Source organism: Ovis canadensis, chromosome 2, assembly GCF_042477335.2.
Source record: "Ovis canadensis isolate MfBH-ARS-UI-01 breed Bighorn chromosome 2, ARS-UI_OviCan_v2, whole genome shotgun sequence".
NCBI lineage: Eukaryota > Metazoa > Chordata > Mammalia > Artiodactyla > Bovidae > Ovis > Ovis canadensis.
The window spans coordinates 240,588,549-240,607,376 of record NC_091246.1 but is presented as its reverse complement, the minus strand read 5'-3'; the positions used below and the strand labels follow the sequence as shown (position 1 = coordinate 240,607,376).

Genomic DNA, 18,828 nt, shown 5'->3' with positions numbered 1-18,828 from the left:
AAAATATATATTCAGATCCACTTCCCATTTTAAAATCAGAGTGTTCATTTTTTTGCTATTCAGTTGTATGACTTCTTTAATGATAAGCAAATATTTTCTCCCATTCAGTAGGTTGCCTTTTCATTTTGTTAATTGTTTCCTCTACTATGCAGAAATTTTTGGTTTGATGTGGTCCCATTTGTTGATTTTTGCTTTTGGTGTCAAATCCAAAAAATCATCACCAAGACCTATGTCAAGGAGCTTACTGCCAAAGAGTTTTCTTCTAGGAATTTTATGGTGTCAGGTCTTACATTCAAGGCTTTAATCCATTTTGAGCTGATTTTTGTGTATGGTATAAGATAGTGGTCTATTTTCATTTCTTTGCATGTGGCTGTCCAGTTTTCCCAACACCATTTATTAAAGAGACAGGTCTTTCTCCAGTTTATATTCTTGGCTCCTTTGTCATAAGTTAATTGACCACATATACATGTTTTGATTACTTTTCAATCTTTCAAAAATGAAGAAAAAATCTAAGCCTTACAAAGACAATAGACTGGATTTGGCCCATGGATTGTACTTTGCCAACACATGGTTTACAACAACCAACAAGTATTTTGTTGCTTATTATATGTTGGTGATTGCAAGTCAGCTTCTATGGTTCTATGTGTTTCACTCTAAGGCATAGGCTGGGCTGTAAGAACAGCTCCTATTTGGGTCACACTAGTCTTTCAGCCTTTTCATACTGTTCATGGGAATCTCAAGGCAAGAATGCTGAAGTGGTTTGCCATTCCCTTCTTCAGTGGACCACGTTTTGTCAGAACTCACTACCATGACCTGTCTATCTTGGGTGGCCCTACACAGTATGGCTCATAGTTTCATTGAGTTAGACAAGGCTGAGATCCATGTGATCAATTTGCTTAGTTTTCTGTGATTGTGGTTTTCATTTTGTCTGCTCTCTGATGGATGAGGATAAAAGGCTTGTGGAAGCTTCCTGAAGGGAGGGACTGGCTATGGGAAAAACTGGGTCTTGCTTCGGTGGGAGAGGCCATGCTCAGTAAATCTTTATCCAGTTTTGTGTTGATGGGTAGGGCTGTGTTCCCTCCCTGTAGTTTGGCCTATGGCCAAACTATGGTAGGAGTAATGGTGATCTCCTCCAAAAGGACTTATGCCAGCATGCCTCGTCTCCCAGGACTGCTGCAGTCAGTGTCCCTAACCCTGCGCAGACCACTGTTGGTCCATGCCTCCGCAGGAGACTCCTGAGCCAGGAGACTCCTGAGCACTCACAGGCGAGTCTGTCTCAGTCTCTCGTGAGGTCACTGCTCCTTCATCCTGGGTCCTGGTGCACACAAGGTTTGTTTTTGCCCCCCAAGAGTCTCTGTTTCCCCAGTCCTGTGGGAGTTCTGTAATCAAATCCCACTGGCCTTCAAAGTCAAATTCCCTGGGGTTTCTCAGTCCCTTTGTTGGATCCCCAGGTTGGGAAATCTGTTGTGGGCCCTATAACTTTTGCAACAGGGCAAGGACTTCTTTGGTACAATTGTTCTCTAGTTTGTGGGTCATCTGCTTGGTGGCTCTATGGTGGGGCTAATGGCGACCTCCTCTAAGAGGACTTATGCCACACTGCACCTCCCAGGACCGCTGCTGCCAGAGCCCCTGTCCCCAGGTCAGTAGGTGTCCAATATGCCACTAAAGAAGAGCAGAAGAAATAGCTCCAGAAGGAATGAAAAGGCTGAGCCAAAGCAGAAACAATGCTCAGTTGTGGATGTGTCTGGTGGTGAAAGTAAAGTCCGATGCTGTGAAAAAATATCACATAGGAACCTGGAATTTTCCTATGAACATTGGTCCATGAATCAAGGTAAATTGGAAGTGGTCAAACAGGAGATGGCAAGAGTGGATATTGACATTTTAGGGCTCAGTGAACTAAAATGGACGAGAATGGGAGAATTTAATTCAGATGACCATTATATCTACTACTGTGGGCAAGAATTCCTCAGAAGAAATGGAGTAGACTTTCTAGTCAACAAAAGAGTCTGAAATGCAGTATTTGGGTGCAATCTCAAAATCAACAGAATGATCTCAGTTCATTTCCAAGGTAAACCATTCAAGTAATCCAAGTCTATGTCCCAACCACTAATGCTGAAGAAGCTGAAGCTGGATGGTTCTATGAAGACCTACAAGACCTTCTAGAAGTAACATCAAAAAAAAAAGATGCCCTTTTCATCATAGGGGACCGGACTGCAAAAGTGAGAAGTCAAGAGATACTTGGCATAACAGACAAGTTTGGCCTTGGAGTACAAAATGAAGAAGGGCAAAGGCTAACAGAGTTTTGCCAAGAGAACACACTAGTCATAGCAAACATCTTCTTCCAACAACACAAGAGACAATGACTCTACACATGGACATCACTTGATGGTCAGTACCAAAATCAGATTGATCATATTCTTTGCATTTGAAGATGAAGAAGTTCTATACAGTTAGCAAAAACAAGACAGGGAGCTGATTGTGGCTCAGATCATGAACTCCTTATTGCCAAATTCAAATTTAAATTGAAGAAAGTAAGGAAAACCACTAGGCCATTCAGGTATGACCTAAATTAAATCCCTTATGATTATATAGTGAAAGGGACAAATAGATTCAAGGGATTAGATCTGATAGACAGAGGGCCTGAAGAACTATGGACAGAAGTTGGTAACATTGTACAGGAGGCAAGAAAAAGAATTGCAAAGAAGGCAAAATGGTTGTCTGAGGAGCTCTTACAAATAGCTAAGAAAAGAAGACAAGCAAAAGGAAAAGGAAAAAAGGAAAGATGTGTCCATCTGAATCAGAGTTCCAAAGAATAGCAAGGAGAGATAAGAAAACCTTCCTAATTGAACAATGCAAATAGAGGAAAACAACAGAATGGGAAAGACTAGAGTTTTCTTTAAGCAAATTAGAGATACTAAGGGAACATTTCATGCAAAGATGGGCACAATAAAGGACAGAAACGGTATGGACCTAACAGAAGCAGAAGATAGTAAGAGCTGGTAAGAATACACAGAAGAACTAAACAAAAGAGCTCTTAACAACCCAGATAACCATGATGTGATCACTCACCTAGAGCCAGACATTCTGCAAGTGTGAAATCAAGTGGGCCTTAGGAAGCATCACTAAGAACAAAGCTAGTGGAGGTGATGGAATTCCAGTTGAGCTATTTCAAATCCTAAAAGATGATGCTGTGAAAGTGCTGCTCTCAATATGCCAGCAAATTTGGAATATTCAGCAGTGGCCATAGGACTAGAAAAGATCAGTTTTCATTCCAACTCCAAAGAAGAGCAATGCCAAGAATGTTCAAACTACCACACAATTGCACTCATCTCACATGCTAGCAAGGTCATGCTCAAAATTCTCCAAGCTAGGCTTCAACAGTATGTGAACCAAGAACTTCCAGATGTACAAGCTGGATTTAGTAAAGGCAGAGGGACCAGAGATCAAATCGTCAAAATCCAATGGATCATAGAAAAAGCAAGGGAATTCCAGAAAAACATCTAATTCTGCTTCATTAACTATGCTAAAGTCTTTGACTTTGTGGGTCACAATAAACTGCAGAAAATTCTGAAAGAGATAGGAATACCAGACCACCTTACCTGCCTCCTGAGAAACCTGTATGCAGGTCAAGAAACAATAGTTAGAACCAGACATGGAACAATGGACTGATTCCAAATTGGGAAAGGGGTACATCAAGGCTGAATATTATCACTCTGCTTATTTAACTTTTATGCAGAGTACTTCATGCAAAATGCCAGGCTGGATGAATCACAAACTGGAATCAAGATCACCAAGAAAAATATCAACAACCTCAGATATGCAGATGACACCACCGTTATGGCAGAAAAGTGAAGAGGAACTGAAGAGCCTCTTGATGGATGTGAAAGAGGAGAGGGAAAAAGCTGGCTTAAAACTCAACATTCAAAAAACAAAGATCATGGCACTCAGTCCCATACCTTCATGGCAAATACATGGGGAAACAATGGAAGCAGTGACAGACTTTATTTTCTTGGGTTCCAAAATCATTCCAGATGGTGACTTTAAAAGGTGAAATTAAAAGATGCTCGCTCCTTGAAAGAAAAGCTATGACAAACCTAGACAGTGTATTAAAAAGCAAAGACTTTGCCAAAAATAGTCTGTATAGTCAAAGCTATGGTTTGTCCAATGGTCATGTATGGATGTCAGAGTTGGACCAAAAGGAAAGCTGAGCACTGAAGAATTGATGCTTTTGAACTGTGGTGTTGGAGAAGACTCTTGAGAGTCCCTTGGACTGCAAGGAGATCCAACCAGTCCATCCTAAAGGAAATCAGTTCTGAATATTTATTGGAAGGACTGATGCTGAAGCTGAGCCTTCAACACTTTGGCCACCATTCAAATGCCAACTCATTGGAAAAGACCCTGATGTTGGGAAAGAATAAAGAATAAAGAATAAAAGAGGATGACAGAGGATGAGATGATTGGATGGCATCACTGACTCAATGGACATGAGTTTAAGCAAGCTCCAGGAGATGGTGAAGGACAGAGAAGCCTGGTGTGCTGCAGTCAAAGGGGTTGCAGAGTCGGACATGACTGAGTAACTGAACAACAAGTCTTGCAGCAGAGTGGAAGAACAAGAAAGTTGGTGGAAACATAAGATGCCTCTTAAAGCTCCTGCTCAGAGCTATAAATAAATAAAATACAAAATAATATGACAGTAAATAATAAAATTGTGTTGTATAGCATAGGAAACTATATTCAATATCCTATAATAAACTATGATGGAAATGAATTTTTAAAATGACAGAAGCAAATCCTAATTTAAATGTAAATACAATAAATGCAATAGCATTAAATTCAAAAGTAAAAGGCCCAGACTCTCAGAACAGTTAAAAATTCAACAATATGATTTACCAAGGCATATATATATATATATTATATATATATATATTTTTTTAAAGGAATGGTTTAAAATAAGATAGAAAAATCTATGACAGGTATTTTTGAACTAAAAAAATCCAGAAGACAGTAATCCCTAATATCCAATGTAATAGATTTAAGGGAAAAAAATGATTGTAAGAGACAAAAGATATTATGACATGTGGAACACAGAATAGAGAATAGATGAAAGAGGTTATAAATGTTAACTATTGCCTTGGGACCAGTTTCAGGAATAAGGATTGTATTAGCTATACCCATTTTCTTTCTTGATTACAGAAAATCATCTTATGACTGTGCAGATAAGATATGAACATTTCCCAGGGATTGATGAAGTTCTTGATGAGACACTGAGTATTCCCTTTCACAGACAAGGTGAGAAGCTTTTTTCCTATAATGACAAGTGAGTTATATTAAGTGGGAACATTTCATTGCTATTGGTGTTTTTTTAAGTATGGAAAGGTTGTATGAATAACTAGTGTACAAAATGATGGAATGTGTATTGGTTCACTACTTTCCAATCCCCTTCTAGTGTGCCTTCTTATATGCTGGAGTGCTAAAGACTACATTTTTGACTCCCCTGAAGCTATATAGTTCAAACAGATGCATCCACATGAGTCTGGAAAGGAGGAAATGAAAAATGTGAGGCAGAAGATATGCCCATGGGTAGATCCGCTCTTCTTGCAAGCAGTCTGAAGGCACTTGGTTCTTCTAGGGCAGCTCTGGCAGTGACTGCCGTTTCTATTTCTAATGTCATAGCATCAGGAAGCGGCAGCACTGAGAGTTCTATGACTATAGCCTGGTGATGTAGCTGGCAGTTTCCCCTGGTTACTAATGTCCTAAACTTTGAGCAACTAAACATGATTCTCTGGACCACCTAGAGATTCACCAGCCATCTAACTTTGTCTAATAATGTCCCTTCTGTTTAAACTACCCAGAGTGGATTCTATTCTCTACAAGTAACAATAGTGATTATAGAAGACTATTATCTGTCCTTCACTACCTTTTCTCCCTTTCTTCTTTGGTAATAGAATGCATAGCTATACACATTACTATCTTATTTAACAGGCTTCCCTGGTAGCTCAGCTGGTAAAGAATCTGCCTGCAATGCAGGGGACCCCAGTTAGATTCCTGAGTTTGAAGAAGGAATTCATAGGGCCTGGACTCCATCTTAGGCCTGTTCATGCTGATCATGCTCAGCCACCTTTCCAATGGACTCTGAACTCTGTGTTTAGTGCCTATGAAAACAACAACAGAAGGAAGGATAAGACCCCCTCCAGACAGGGGAACCTTGAAGATCGTATCTAGGTTACTCATCGCCTAAGAGAAAACATACACTAATCACCCCTTCCTCCAGACAGGCCATAAATTTTTCTGTGTCTATCAGAGTGTAACCTCAGGTTTATTGATTATTGGCTAACTGTTTGACTGAGCACTTGAGCACATAGCACGTGAATGATGGGGTTATTGGGATTGTATTTTCCCTGGTTTATGTAAGTCTCAAGGAATTTGGAGCGGTGGATTCAGACATGTACACATGGGGTATAAAAGATTTTCATAAATGCTGGTCGGGGTCCTTGGCTAAGAGGAGACTCTGCCTTGGGCCCGCTGGTGTAATAAACTGCACTCCACTATCTGCATTGTCCTTATGAGTGAGTTTGTTTCCCAGAACGCTTGGCTACAAGTTGAGAAGATCCCCCTGGAGAAGGGCTAGGATACCCACTCCAGTATTGTTGCCTGGAGAATTTCATAGAGGAGTCTGGCGAGTTACAGTCCATGGGCTCACAGAGAGTTGGTCACAACTGAGTCTCACACACACACACGCACACACACACACAGTAGCCTGCAGCAGACTAGAGCCACTCCCTATGCTGAGCCCTGATGAAACTCAGGGTGTGAAAACATAAGATGCTGACTCCAGATAGCTGTGGTAAATATCAAAGGAATAATTTCAGTTAGTCCAGACTCTTGCATCTTCCCATATATAGAAAAGCACTAAATTCCTTAACTTGACATATCTGGTTTCTTTAATTAACAGTAATCTTTTGATGTTTCTGACTACCCGCCCTTTGTTAGAAAACTCCTATATATTTTAGCTTCTCCTCTTGCCTCCTCAAGGCAGTTTCTCAGTTATCTGAAATGCTGTGTTCTGGGTTGCAGTCCTCATTTTTTCCCACATGAAACTTGAGACTCATGTTGTGCATATTTTAAAGTCAGCATTAGCTCACTAAGTAAAGAATCTGCCTGCAGTGCAGGAGACCCAGGTTCAAACCCTGGGTTGGGAAGATCTCCTGGAGAAGGAATTGGCAAAGCACTCCAGTCTCCTTGCCTGGAAAATCCCATGGACAGAGGAGCCTGGTGGCGGCAGTGTATGGGGTCATAAAGAGTTGCACATGACTGAGTGACTAACATATACTATAGAACTCCTCACTATCCCTTCCAGGTTGGGGCATACAGTCTAGAGGGCATTTTCCCTCTGTGGTCCCTTTTGCCTAGCAAAGCAGTAAAGTCTGTTCTTTTACACTTTATCCAACATTTTGTCTCTGAGGTTCAACTCAGTACCAGGGTATAGAGGCCAAACTTTGGCTACACCAGCCTAGGTACTAGATCTGTGAATGAAGAAACCTCCAGATGATTCCAGTTTCCAGCAGTTTAAATCACTCTCAGCCACAAGCGTCTTCCCAGTTAGACTCCAGACATTGTGGAACAGAGACAAGCCATCTCTGCTGGGACTAGTCAAATTCTTGACCCATGGAATCCATGAGCATAATCAAAGTCTTTTGACATATGCCTCGATGTTTGGGCTGGCATGTTACGCAGCAATAGTAATTGGAATATCACTTTTGTAACCAAATCTCTCAAGAACTGCCTATTCTCACCATCTCAATTTCTCCATCCCCACATAGTCCGATCATCTGGAATTTGCTCCCTTAAATCAAGCCTAACAGTGTTCTCTGAAATTAATGATTTCCAAGTTGTTAATAGATATTTTCTCTTAGAGTGTGAAGAGATGTATTGAACACTCCTGTTCAGTTCTTCCTTCTTGAATTACTCTCTTCTAGTTTTTACAGTACCACACTATCCCACATCTCTTCCTTTCACTCTAGTCACTTCTTAAGACTTAACCACAGTTTCACCTTCCTCTAGCCAGCCACTAGATGATGAAGTTGGTGATGTTTGGTTTTGAGTTTCTCCTCTTCTTACTTCATAGGCTCTCTCTCCATCTATATCTATGGTTTTAGTTCCCATCTATATAACAGGGATGACATTTTACCTCCAACAATTTCATCTGTTGTAAAAAGCTATATGGCTATATGTCCAAATGCCTTTTCATATTTTGTACCAGGTTCTTGGTTGCACAAAGACTGGCCTTGACTGATTTAAACAGAAGTGAATCATTAAAAGTCCATAGATTCACAGGAAGAGCAAAGCACAGGGGTTGGAGCTTATGTTAACCAGGCAGAAACAACAGCCAAGTCATACCATAGAACTGGCCTGGTGAGGATACCAGCATTTCTCCATGGCAGCTGGCCCCACTGATAGCACTGGCACTGGACACCTTGGAGATTCTGTCTTGCTGCAACTGTCACCACGGCTAGAAAAGATTCTTTGAGTTTTCCTGCTTCTTACAGCTCCCTCTTCAAAGTCCCTGGAGGGTGCATCTGACTATCAAAGTGTAGACCATGGTCATTGTCTTAACCACAAAAGATTCTGGGAAAGCAAACCACTGGCATTTCCAGATTCTGTTGCAGATGGCCAATTCAACCTCCCACCAATTACTCATAATGTAAGGAATTCTCCAACTATATAAAAGAGTTTCAGAAGCTAGAGGGGGAAGTTGAGGGAAAAAAATCTTACTATTTCTTCCGTGGCCTTTGACTGTGTGGATCACAATAAACTGGAAAATTCTGAAAGAGATGGGAATACCAGACCACCTAACCTGCCTCTTGAGAAACCTATATGCAGGTCAGGAAGCAACAGTTAGAACTGGACATGTAACAACAGACTGGTTCCAAATAGGAAAAGGAGTACGACAAGGCTGTATATTGTCACCCTGCTTATTTAACTTCTATGCAGAGTACATCATGAGAAACGCTGGGCTGGAGGAAGCACAAGCTGGAATCAAGATTGCTGGGAGAAATATCAATAACCTTAGATATGCAGATGACACCACCCTTATGGCAGAAAGTGAAGAGGAACTCAAAAGCCTCTTGATGAAAGTGAAAGAGGAGGGTGAAAAAGTTGGCTTAAAGCTCAACATTCAGAAAACGAAGATCATGGCATCTGGTCCCATCATTTCATGGGAAATAGATGGGGAAACAGCAGAAACAGTGTCAGACTTTATTTTTTTGGGCTCCCAAATCACTGCAGATGGTGATTGCAGCCATGAAATTAAAAGACGCGTATTCCTTGGAAGGAAAGTTATGACCAACCTAGACAGCATATTCAAAAGCAGAGACATTACTTTGCCAACAAGAGTCCGCCTAGTCAAGGCTATGGTTTTTCCAGTGGTCATGTATGGATGTGAGAGTTGAACTCTAAAGAAAGCTGAGTGCCGAAGAATTGATGCTTTTAAACTGTGGTGTTGGAGAAGACTCTTGAGAGTCCCTTGGACTGCAAGGAGATCCAACCAGTCCATCCTAAAGGAGATCAGTCCTGGGTGTTCATTGGAAGGACTGATGCTAAAGCTGAAACTCCAATACTTTGGCCACCTCATGAGAAGAGTTGACTCATTGGAAAAGACCCAGATGCTGGGAGGGATTGGGGGCAGGAGGAGAAGGGGACAACATAGGATGAGATGGCTGGATGGCATACCGACTCGATGGACATGAGTTTGGGTAAACTCTTGGAGTTGGTGATGGACAGGGAGGCCTGGCGTGCTGTGATTCATGGGGTCGCAAAGAGTCACACGACTGAGCAACTGAACTGAACTGAACTGAACTGATTTCTTTCTTGCAACGAAGAGTTTATCACTAATCTGATGTGCTCTACTGAGGAACAAGTTTGTAGAACTCTTTTGCAAGTTTCAATTAAAGCTAAAAAAAAAAAACAACACCAAAATCTTTTCTATAACAATGCCCAGGTCTATCTAGGAGAATTATCAATGGGGATGCTAGTAAAATAGTCTGAGTACATTCAACATTCCTGATACCTAATGGTTTTCAAACACATTTTTAATGATCTGTGCAGAATGATGTGAGGAAATGGAACTAAATAGCAAAATAACTGGAGAGTAATATAGAAGTGATATTAAGAGATAGTTGTGTTTTGTATCCTATGAACTGTAGCCTGCCAAGATCCCCTGTCCATGAGATTGCCTAGGCAAGAATACTGGAGTGGGTTGTCATTTCCTTCTCCAGGGGATCTTCCCCACCTAGGGATCAAAACTGCATCCCCTGCATTGTAGGAATATTCTTTACCACTGTGCTCCTAAGGAAGCCCTTCTAGTAGAGAATATGGTCCTCAAAGCACATAATTAATTATGATGAAACCAAAGTAACAAACTTTGTCCAGTATAACTGAACATGACATGAGAGAAGTCCATCAAAGACTAAATATTTTGAAATTTTGAGTCTTGTTTGTTTTACTATATCACAGAACTTTTCAGTACTTTACTCCAACATAAGGAACTAGAAAACTAATTTATAAAATTGTTTCTATAGTAACAATGAAAATTCAGTGATTATAAAGATTTTAGCAAATACATAATCCGACGTCTGAACTCTGAATATTAGGGACATAAATATGTCAGAAGAAAGACTTGATCTACAATGAATTTTTGTATTTGAAAACACAAAATCTGCTATTCTTACTAGTTGTTTTATTTTCTTTGAACTTAACCAAGAATTATTTTCTCTTATCTCAGCTTCTTGAGTTAGCCTCTTCAAAGAAAATGCAATGCTTGTGACCTGTAGAGGTTTAGAAAAGGTATCCCCGACTAAAATGAGTGCCTCAATAAAAGGAAAAATTCTGTACAGATCTCTTCCATTTGACGCTGCTAAACTTAAGTACAATAATGTCACATGTACTTATACAGTAATTGTGGGCACGCCTAAGTCCCTCCCTCTTTCCTAAACCAAATTCCCCAGATCCTAGAAATCCAGCCCTTCTGCCCTCCGGAGGCGCCTTTCCCAACGTAAAGTACAATTTAAAATTTAAGCTCCTGACTAAATAATGATTCCGTAGCCAACTGCTCGGGGATCTGGGCACCCCAGCGCCTCTGGAGCGTGCAGCGGGGTGTAGGGAAGGGCAGGGGGAGTGGGCGAAGCTGCTGGTTGGTGCCTGAAATCTGTGCGTTGCCCCTTTAATTGTGTCCCCAGCCCTCGGGCGTTTCTGTCCAACGCCCACGTCAGCAAATACCTTTTGTTTCTCTCACGTTGGGGCTACTTGTTTTGGGGCGCAAAGGAACGGCTTCGAAAGGGGGAATTTCCCCCGCCGAGAACCGGGAATCTTCCCCCCAGCCCGCGCGCGCGACCCGCCGTTGCGCCGCGGCCCGCGGTAAGTGGCTGCGCGCCGCGCGGGCGGAGGGCGGGCGGGGCGTCGGGGCAGCCTCGCACGGGCCCGCAAGCCTCGCTGCGGGCGGAGGCGCGGGCGAAGGCGCCGCGGGCTTTGCTCCCCGGGCGGTGGCGGCGGGATACGGCCCGGGCGCTGCGCCCCCAGACGTCCCCGGGCTGGGAGAGCGGCGGGAGGCGCAGAGGCGAGCGGGCGCCATTTGCAGCCCCGGGCGCAGCGGCGGTGGCGCGCCGGTCTGAGGGGCTGGAGACGGTCACAAAGGAGGCGCGGCCGGGCGGCCGGCGCCGAGAACCTGGCCTCGCTGCGGTGGCCGGCGAGGAGAGGCGGGCGGCGGCGGCGGGGCGCACCGGTTCCCGGACTGCGCGGCCGCCGCGCCCGCCCTGCCGCCCGGCCCTGTCCGCCTGCGCGCCCGGGAGGGGCTGCGGGACAATGGCCGCGCCGTCGCCGCCCGCGCCCGCCCGACCGCCCCCGCCGAGCGCCGCGCCCGCCTGGCCGCCCGGCCCGGCCCGGCCGTGGCGCGGGGAAAGGCGGGAAGGCGCGCGGAGCCTCCTGGCGGCGGTGGCGGGAAGGCGGCGCGGGGCCGGTGCCGGGCGTGTCTGGAGCCGTCGGGCGCCGCAGACTCCCGGAGGGTCGGCGGCCGGCGGGGCTCGGGCTGCGCGGCCAGTGATGGGTGGCCCGCCGGATGGGGCGGCCGAGGTCTGGGGCTTGTCACTTGCGGCCAGGAGTCCGAGTTTCTCCGTACATCTTCCATCCTTTGGTTTTATATCGTGACGCTACAGATCCGGGCTTAGAACCCAAGCAGACTTACTATACCTAACTAATATTGTGCTGTAATTACTGTTTTATGACGGACTCACACATACGCACCTTCTGCCCATGTAGACGGCATCTTTTGTAAGTTAATAGCGGTTTGGCACCTTCGCCTTCAAATGCGCTTATTTATTATTGATTGTGCCAGTAGCCAGGTTCTGTATCTTTCAAAGGCGGTTCCCCCCCGCCCCCGGCTTTCGTTTTTCTTTTTAAATTGAAATATAGTAGACATATAACCTTATGTTAGGCTTAGTACAAAATGCGTTTGCAAGCGGTAGATTCTCACCTATTGGGCTTTTAAACTACGCACATCAGTATTACTTCTGTTCTTAATAAGCCTCTATATTTGAAGAACTTTAGTAAATGGAGTGCTTTCGCCTATATGAATTATTTCACTTATTTTCGCATAAAACAACCATCTAGTCAGGCCGGTGGTTTTTCCACTTTCTAGGTGAGGAAACGCATTAAGCATTTAAACGTTAAGCCAGGAGGTGAACAGTGGCAGGCTTCCAGCGCCCTTGCCTCCTGTTCTTGCTCTTCATTTCCTCCTAAAGTCACCTCCATATTCTTTAAGTAAGCAAGTCATATCATTCCCATGCTCTAAAGCCCTTAACCGATCTTATCAGAAACAAGTCTAAAATCCTCAGCAGAATAAACCTTAGGCTCAAAACTTCCTCTCTAATCTTCCCCGAGTCTCAGATAAGGCTTGAATTTGTGGGACCCCTGGAGCAAGAGCCCTTCACTGAAGGGCTGTCAGGCAGAGTATAACCAGGAATCAGATACCTTTATTCCTGGTAGTGCCCCTGGCCACACAAATGGTAAATGGGAAGTGAGAATCTAACCTGCCACCCCCGGCCAAATGGGCATGTTTGGGTTAGGCTGTGAAATATTAGACCGGGGCATCCTGAGTACCTTGGCTTCTTTCAAGTCCTGAATTCCCCATGAAAGAGAGCAGCCTGCCAGAACTTATCTTGCGGCCTTGAAATCACCAGCTCTGCTGTTGATGATGATTTGAGCCCCCAAACTTTGTAAGATAGGGTAATACTTGATTCATCCTGTATCATTTAAATCTTATTTTCTAGATAAAATGGAATTTATGTCTAATAGGCTTAACCTTTTCAGTGACCTATCTGTTTATAATAATTAAAGAATTTGGTGCGAGTGTTTTGATCCCCTTGAGGAAAGTTCCTGTCACTTTTTTGCTTAGAGTTGGTCAGTGGCTCCTCATCTTCAGTGGGTCCCCGTCTTACTCAGACCAAAAGCCCAAGGCCCTAAAGAGTCTACCAAGTCCACAGGGACTGGTCCCACGATGTCCTGTGAATGTCGCTCAGTTGTGTCCGACTCTGCGACGCCATGGACTATACAGTCCTTGAAATTCTCCAGGCCAGAATACTGGAGTGGGTAGCCTTTCCCTTCTCCAGGGGATCTTCCCAACCCAGGGACTGAACGCAGGTCTCCCGCATTACAGGGAGATTCTGTACCAGCTGAGCCGCAAGGTGAACCCCGGGATGTCCTACTGCCCCACAATCTATTGTTCCTTTCTGACTCCGTCTTTCCTTACTCTCCCCAGCCCTCCATTTTCTACATTTCTTTTGGCTCCCCGACTCGGGATCCAACCCATACAACCACAGGAGTGCCCGGGAAGGCCTCCCCAGCTCTTGATGTTTCTCCAACCTCCTTGCCTGCTTCTCTTCAGAGCCTTTGCGTTTGTTGTTCCATCTGCCTGGAACACCCTTCCTCCAGATATCTGAATAACTCTCTTACCATCTTTGGACTTTACTTTAAATGCCATCGTCTCACTGACTTTCCTCAACTATGGTTTTTATTTTTTTAACATTTTTATATGTAATTCTGATTCCAATTGTTTAATTCTGATTTACAGGGTTAATAGATATGTATCCATACAATTACCCCGCCACTTTGCTGAAGTTTCTCATGGCCCAGGGATTTATCCTGAGGAGACTGAACTTTGTATTTGTGACCTTTGTATTGGTGATACATTACATTCTTAATTAATAGCTATGTACCTTTAAAAGGGGGCTTCCCTGGTGTTTCAGTGGTAAAGAACACACCTGCCAATGCCAGAGACACAGGAGATGCAGGTTCGATTCCTGGAGGAGGAAATGGCATCCCACTCCAGTATTCTTATCAATGTTCCACGGACAGAGGAGCCTGGCAGCCACAGTCTGTGGGGTCACAAAGAGTCAGACATGACTGAGCATACACATGCCTTTAGAAAGATGGTCTTAACCGGCCCACAACCGTAGTAAGAGTTATATTTGTTACCTAAATCTTTTCCTTTAGTTGTGGAAATGCATGTCTTTTCCTTCTATTCCAAAGACTTTTTAACTTCTCTTCGGTTCAGTCACTCAGTCGTGTCCGACTCTTTGCGGCCCCATGAATCACAGCACACCAGGCTTCCCTGTCCATTACCAACTCCCGGAGTTCACCCAAACTCTTGTCTACCGAGTCGGTGATGCCATCCAACCATCTCATCCTCTGTCGTCCCCTTCTCTTCCTGCCTCTGATCCCTCCCAGCGTCAGAGTCTTTTCCAATGAGTCAACTCTTCGCATGAGGTGGCTAGAGTATTGGAGTTTCAGCTTTAGCATCAGTCCATCCAAAGAACACCCAGGACTGATCTCCTTTAGAATGTACTGGTTGGATCTCCTTGCAGTCCAAGGGACTCTCAAGAATCTTCTCCAACACCACAGTTCAAAAGTATCAATTCTTTTTAACTTAACGTTTCCTAAAATATGTATATTGCCTTTTATATCCACCTTTAAAGATCTTGAACTTGGTGGGAATCATTAATTCTTTAGTATTCTTAGGACTGTTATAAATTAAACTCTTACAGATATTTAAAATGTTTCAAATTTAATTTTTGTGTATTTATTTTTGGCCACGCTGGGTCTTTCTTGCTGTGTGCGAGTTTTCTGTAATTGTGGCAAGCGGGGACTACTCTCTAGTTGTATGTGAAATCTCCCCGGGCCAGAGACTGAACCCATGTTCCCTGCATTGGCAGGCGGATTCCCAGCCACTGGACCACTCTGAAGTCCTCAATTGAATTTTGACTGTCTGCATGAACTAGTATAACTAGCTGTTTCAACTTATAAGGTCAATCTGCTGGAAAGAAAATTTGAAACGTATTACCCATTTCCATGACTTAATCACATACTTGGAGAATAACCTAAACCTTTCCTGCTGACTCAAGAATACAGTTATGGCTCTTTCCCTCCGAGAAGGCTGCAGAGGCAGACTATACAGCCATGGCCGAGATAAAGGCTCAAGACCTTCGTGGCAAGAAGAATGAGGAGCTGCTGAGAAAGTTGGAAGACCTGAAGGTGGAGCTATCCCAGCTGCTTGTGGCGAAAGTGACAGGCAGTGAGCCTTCCAAACTCTCCAAGATTCTCGTTTGCAAATCCATCGCCAGGGTACTCACCGTCATTAACCAGACTCAGAAAGAGAACTTCAGGAAATCTGTAAGGGCAAGAAGCCTCTGATCTGCGACCCAAGAAAACGCGAGCCATGCACCGAGCATGAACAAAACCTGAAGACCAAGAAGCAGCGGTGGAAAGAATGGCTGTTCCCACTCTGGGAATATGTGGTCAAGGCCTGAGCATCCAGGCATCAAAAAAACAAGCAAACTGGCAAAAAAAGAAAAAGTACAATTATAAGCACAAGTTATGTTAACGCTTTGTAGGTGTAAATATTAGTATATTGAGTTGTAACTACCCCAATTTATAGGACAGTTCCTATTTTCTTGGAAAAATTCCTGTATATCACTTCTGTTTTTCAGTCTCTATGCCTTAATTTAGTTCCTCACCATTTCTTACTTTGACAACTTCATTAAGCCTTTAAATTAATCTCCCTGGCCCTGCCTCTCCCACTATTTCTCCATGCTGTTCTGGGTTTTCTTCTCAGGGTATACAAACTGGCTCATCATAACAATAATACCTAATAATTATTGAGCCCTAACTGCATGCTGAGCCAGTAGGATATTAAAAAGCAAAGATATCACTTTGCTGACAAATGTCCATCTAGTCGAAGCTATGGTTCTTCCAGTAGTCATGTATGGATGTGAGAGCTGGACCGTAAAGAAGACAGAGCACCGAAGAATTGATGCTTTTAAACTGTCATGCTGAAGAAGACTTGAGAGTCCCCTGCACAGCAAGGAGATCAAACTAGTCAATCTTAAAGGAAATCAACCCTGAATACAATATCCATTGCAAGGGCTGGTGCTGAAGCTTAAGCTCCAATACTTTGGCCACCTGATGTGAAAAGCCGACTCATTGGAAAAGACCTTGATGCTGGGAAAGATTGAAGGCAGGAGAAGAGGGTGACAGAGGATGGGATGGTTGGATGGCATCATTGATTCAATTGTCATGAACTTGGGCAAATTCCGGGAGATGGCAAGGGACAGGGAATCCTGGCGTCCTGCAGTCCATGGGGTCCCAAAGAGTCAGGCACGACTTGGCGACTGAACAACGACAAATGGCATACTAGGCTTTCCAGGTGGCGCTAACGGTAAAGAAATAATGCCTCTCCTGCCAGTTCAGGAGAGGCAAGAGACACTGGTTCCATCCCTGGGTTGGAAAGATCCCCTGGAGAAGGAAATAGCAACCCACTCCAGTATTCTTGCCTGGGAAATCCCATGGACAGGGTAGCCTGATCCATGGAGTTTCAAAGAGTTGGGTGGACGTGAATGAGCACACACACCCACCTGCTTGCTAGGCCTTTTGCATACATTATGTCCAGAAAAAAAGTGCAGGACTTAAAAGAGTGCTGGTTTGGGGTCAGTCAGCCTGAATTCCAGTCTCTGTTCACTTGCTTCATGTACAGTCTTGGAGAAGATTTTGTTTTTATTCCTCTGTGTCTCTCTTTCTTGATCTACACCATGTGAATCCCAGTAGCACTTATTTCATGAGGCTGTTGTGAGGACTGAAATAAGATAATGGGTGTAAAATGCTTACTACTGTGCTTAGTAAACCTTCAAATATTAGCGATTTACTTTTATGAAGATATAACTCATATAGCATAAAATTCACCTTTTAAAGTGTACAATACAGTGTTTTTTAGTGTATTCACAAAATTATGCAGCCATCACTACTCTCTAATTATAGAAACACTTTACTACATAAAGAAAGCCCATATCCATTAATAGCCCCTGACAGCACTAACCTACTCTCTGTCTCTCACCTGCCCATGCTGGATATTTCATATAAATGAAATCATAAAATATATGGTGTTTTGTGACTGGCTTCTTTCGCTTAGCTTGAGGTTTTTAAGTTTCATCCATGTGGTAGCAAATAGGAAATCAGTTTTTCATTCCTTTTTAATGGCTGAATAACTTTCTATTGTATGGATCTACCACATTTTGTTTGTCCATTTCCCAAATGCTGATGGACATTGAGTTGTTTCCACCCTTTCACTGTTATGAATAATGCTGCTATAAACATTTGTATACAAATTTCTACAGGCATATATAGTTTCATTTCTCTTAAACATAAACCTAGGAGTGGAATTGCAGAGTCTTGTGGTAACTCTATGTTTAATCATTTAGGAGCTACCAGGCTGTTTTCCAAAATGGGTGTACCATTTTACATTCCAACCAGCAGTACGTGAAGGTTCTGATTTCTACACATCCTGGCCAACACTTGTTATTTTCCTGTGTGTGTGTGTTTATAGTAGCCTAATGGGTGTGAAGTCATATCTCACTATGACTTTTGCTTGCATTTCCTTAATGACTCCTGATGCTAAACATATCTTCACGTGCTCATTGTTGTTTGTCTTTATTTCTTATTGCTGTTAATCTTATTTATCTTAGCTATTATCTTACTTAATCCTCTCAACAGACTTCCTTAGCGCCTCTTAGCAGTCAGTATCTCCATTTTACAAAAAAGGAAACTGGTGCTTAGGGTTAAGTAACTTGACTAAGTCACATAGCTAGTCATTGGTAGACCTATAACCATGTCACCCTTCTTAAAATCCTTCAAAAGTGTCCAGACCCACAGAAGTGGAGGGGTTTCAGGAGCTGACACCTACATACTGTTCTCTGTTCATCTCCCACTGTCCCTTCACAGGCCCTGAGTCTCTAGCCATAGCAAACTTTTTTGAAGAGGTCATGCTTCTTAATACTTGCTATGCCTTTGCCCTTGGGGCTTCTGTCTAGAATGTCCTTTGTCCTCTTCTCCATTATGAACTTCTATTCATCCTTCAAGACTCGACTGTTATTGCCTTTTGGAAGCTTTTGTGGACTTGCTTCTCAGGTGGCACTAGTGGTAAAGAATTCTCCTGCCAATGCAGGAGACTTAAGAGACGAGGGTTCAATCCCTGGATCAGGAAGATCTCCTGGAGAAGGGCATCGCAACCCACTCCAGTATTCTTGCCTGGGGAATCCCATGGACGGAGGAGCCTGGCAGGCTACAGTCCGTACAGTTGCAAAGAGTTGGACGTGACTGAGGCGACTTGGCATGCACACATGTGGACACTGCCAGGCAAAGTCATTTGCTTCCTTGGTTTTATAGTTTCCTTCTCCTAGGAGTACTTTCTTTCTCTTTCTCTCCCTCTGCTGATGGACATTGAGGTGTTGT

General features: G+C 43.6%; 1 protein-coding gene and 1 pseudogene across 1 annotated transcript in view; both read left to right on the top strand.

Annotated features, from left to right (window-relative positions):
* Window positions 1-11,001: 11,001 nt before the first annotated feature.
* Window positions 11,002-18,828, top strand: part of ZBTB8A (zinc finger and BTB domain containing 8A) — a 58,449-nt gene continuing 50,622 nt past the window's right edge. Inside the window, exon 1 of the mRNA XM_069574763.1 lies at window positions 11,002-11,412. The gene's annotated coding sequence lies outside the window, so the exon portion shown is untranslated. The remainder of the gene's footprint in view (window positions 11,413-18,828) is intronic.
* On the top strand, window positions 15,444-15,935 carry LOC138432970 (large ribosomal subunit protein uL29 pseudogene; annotated as a pseudogene).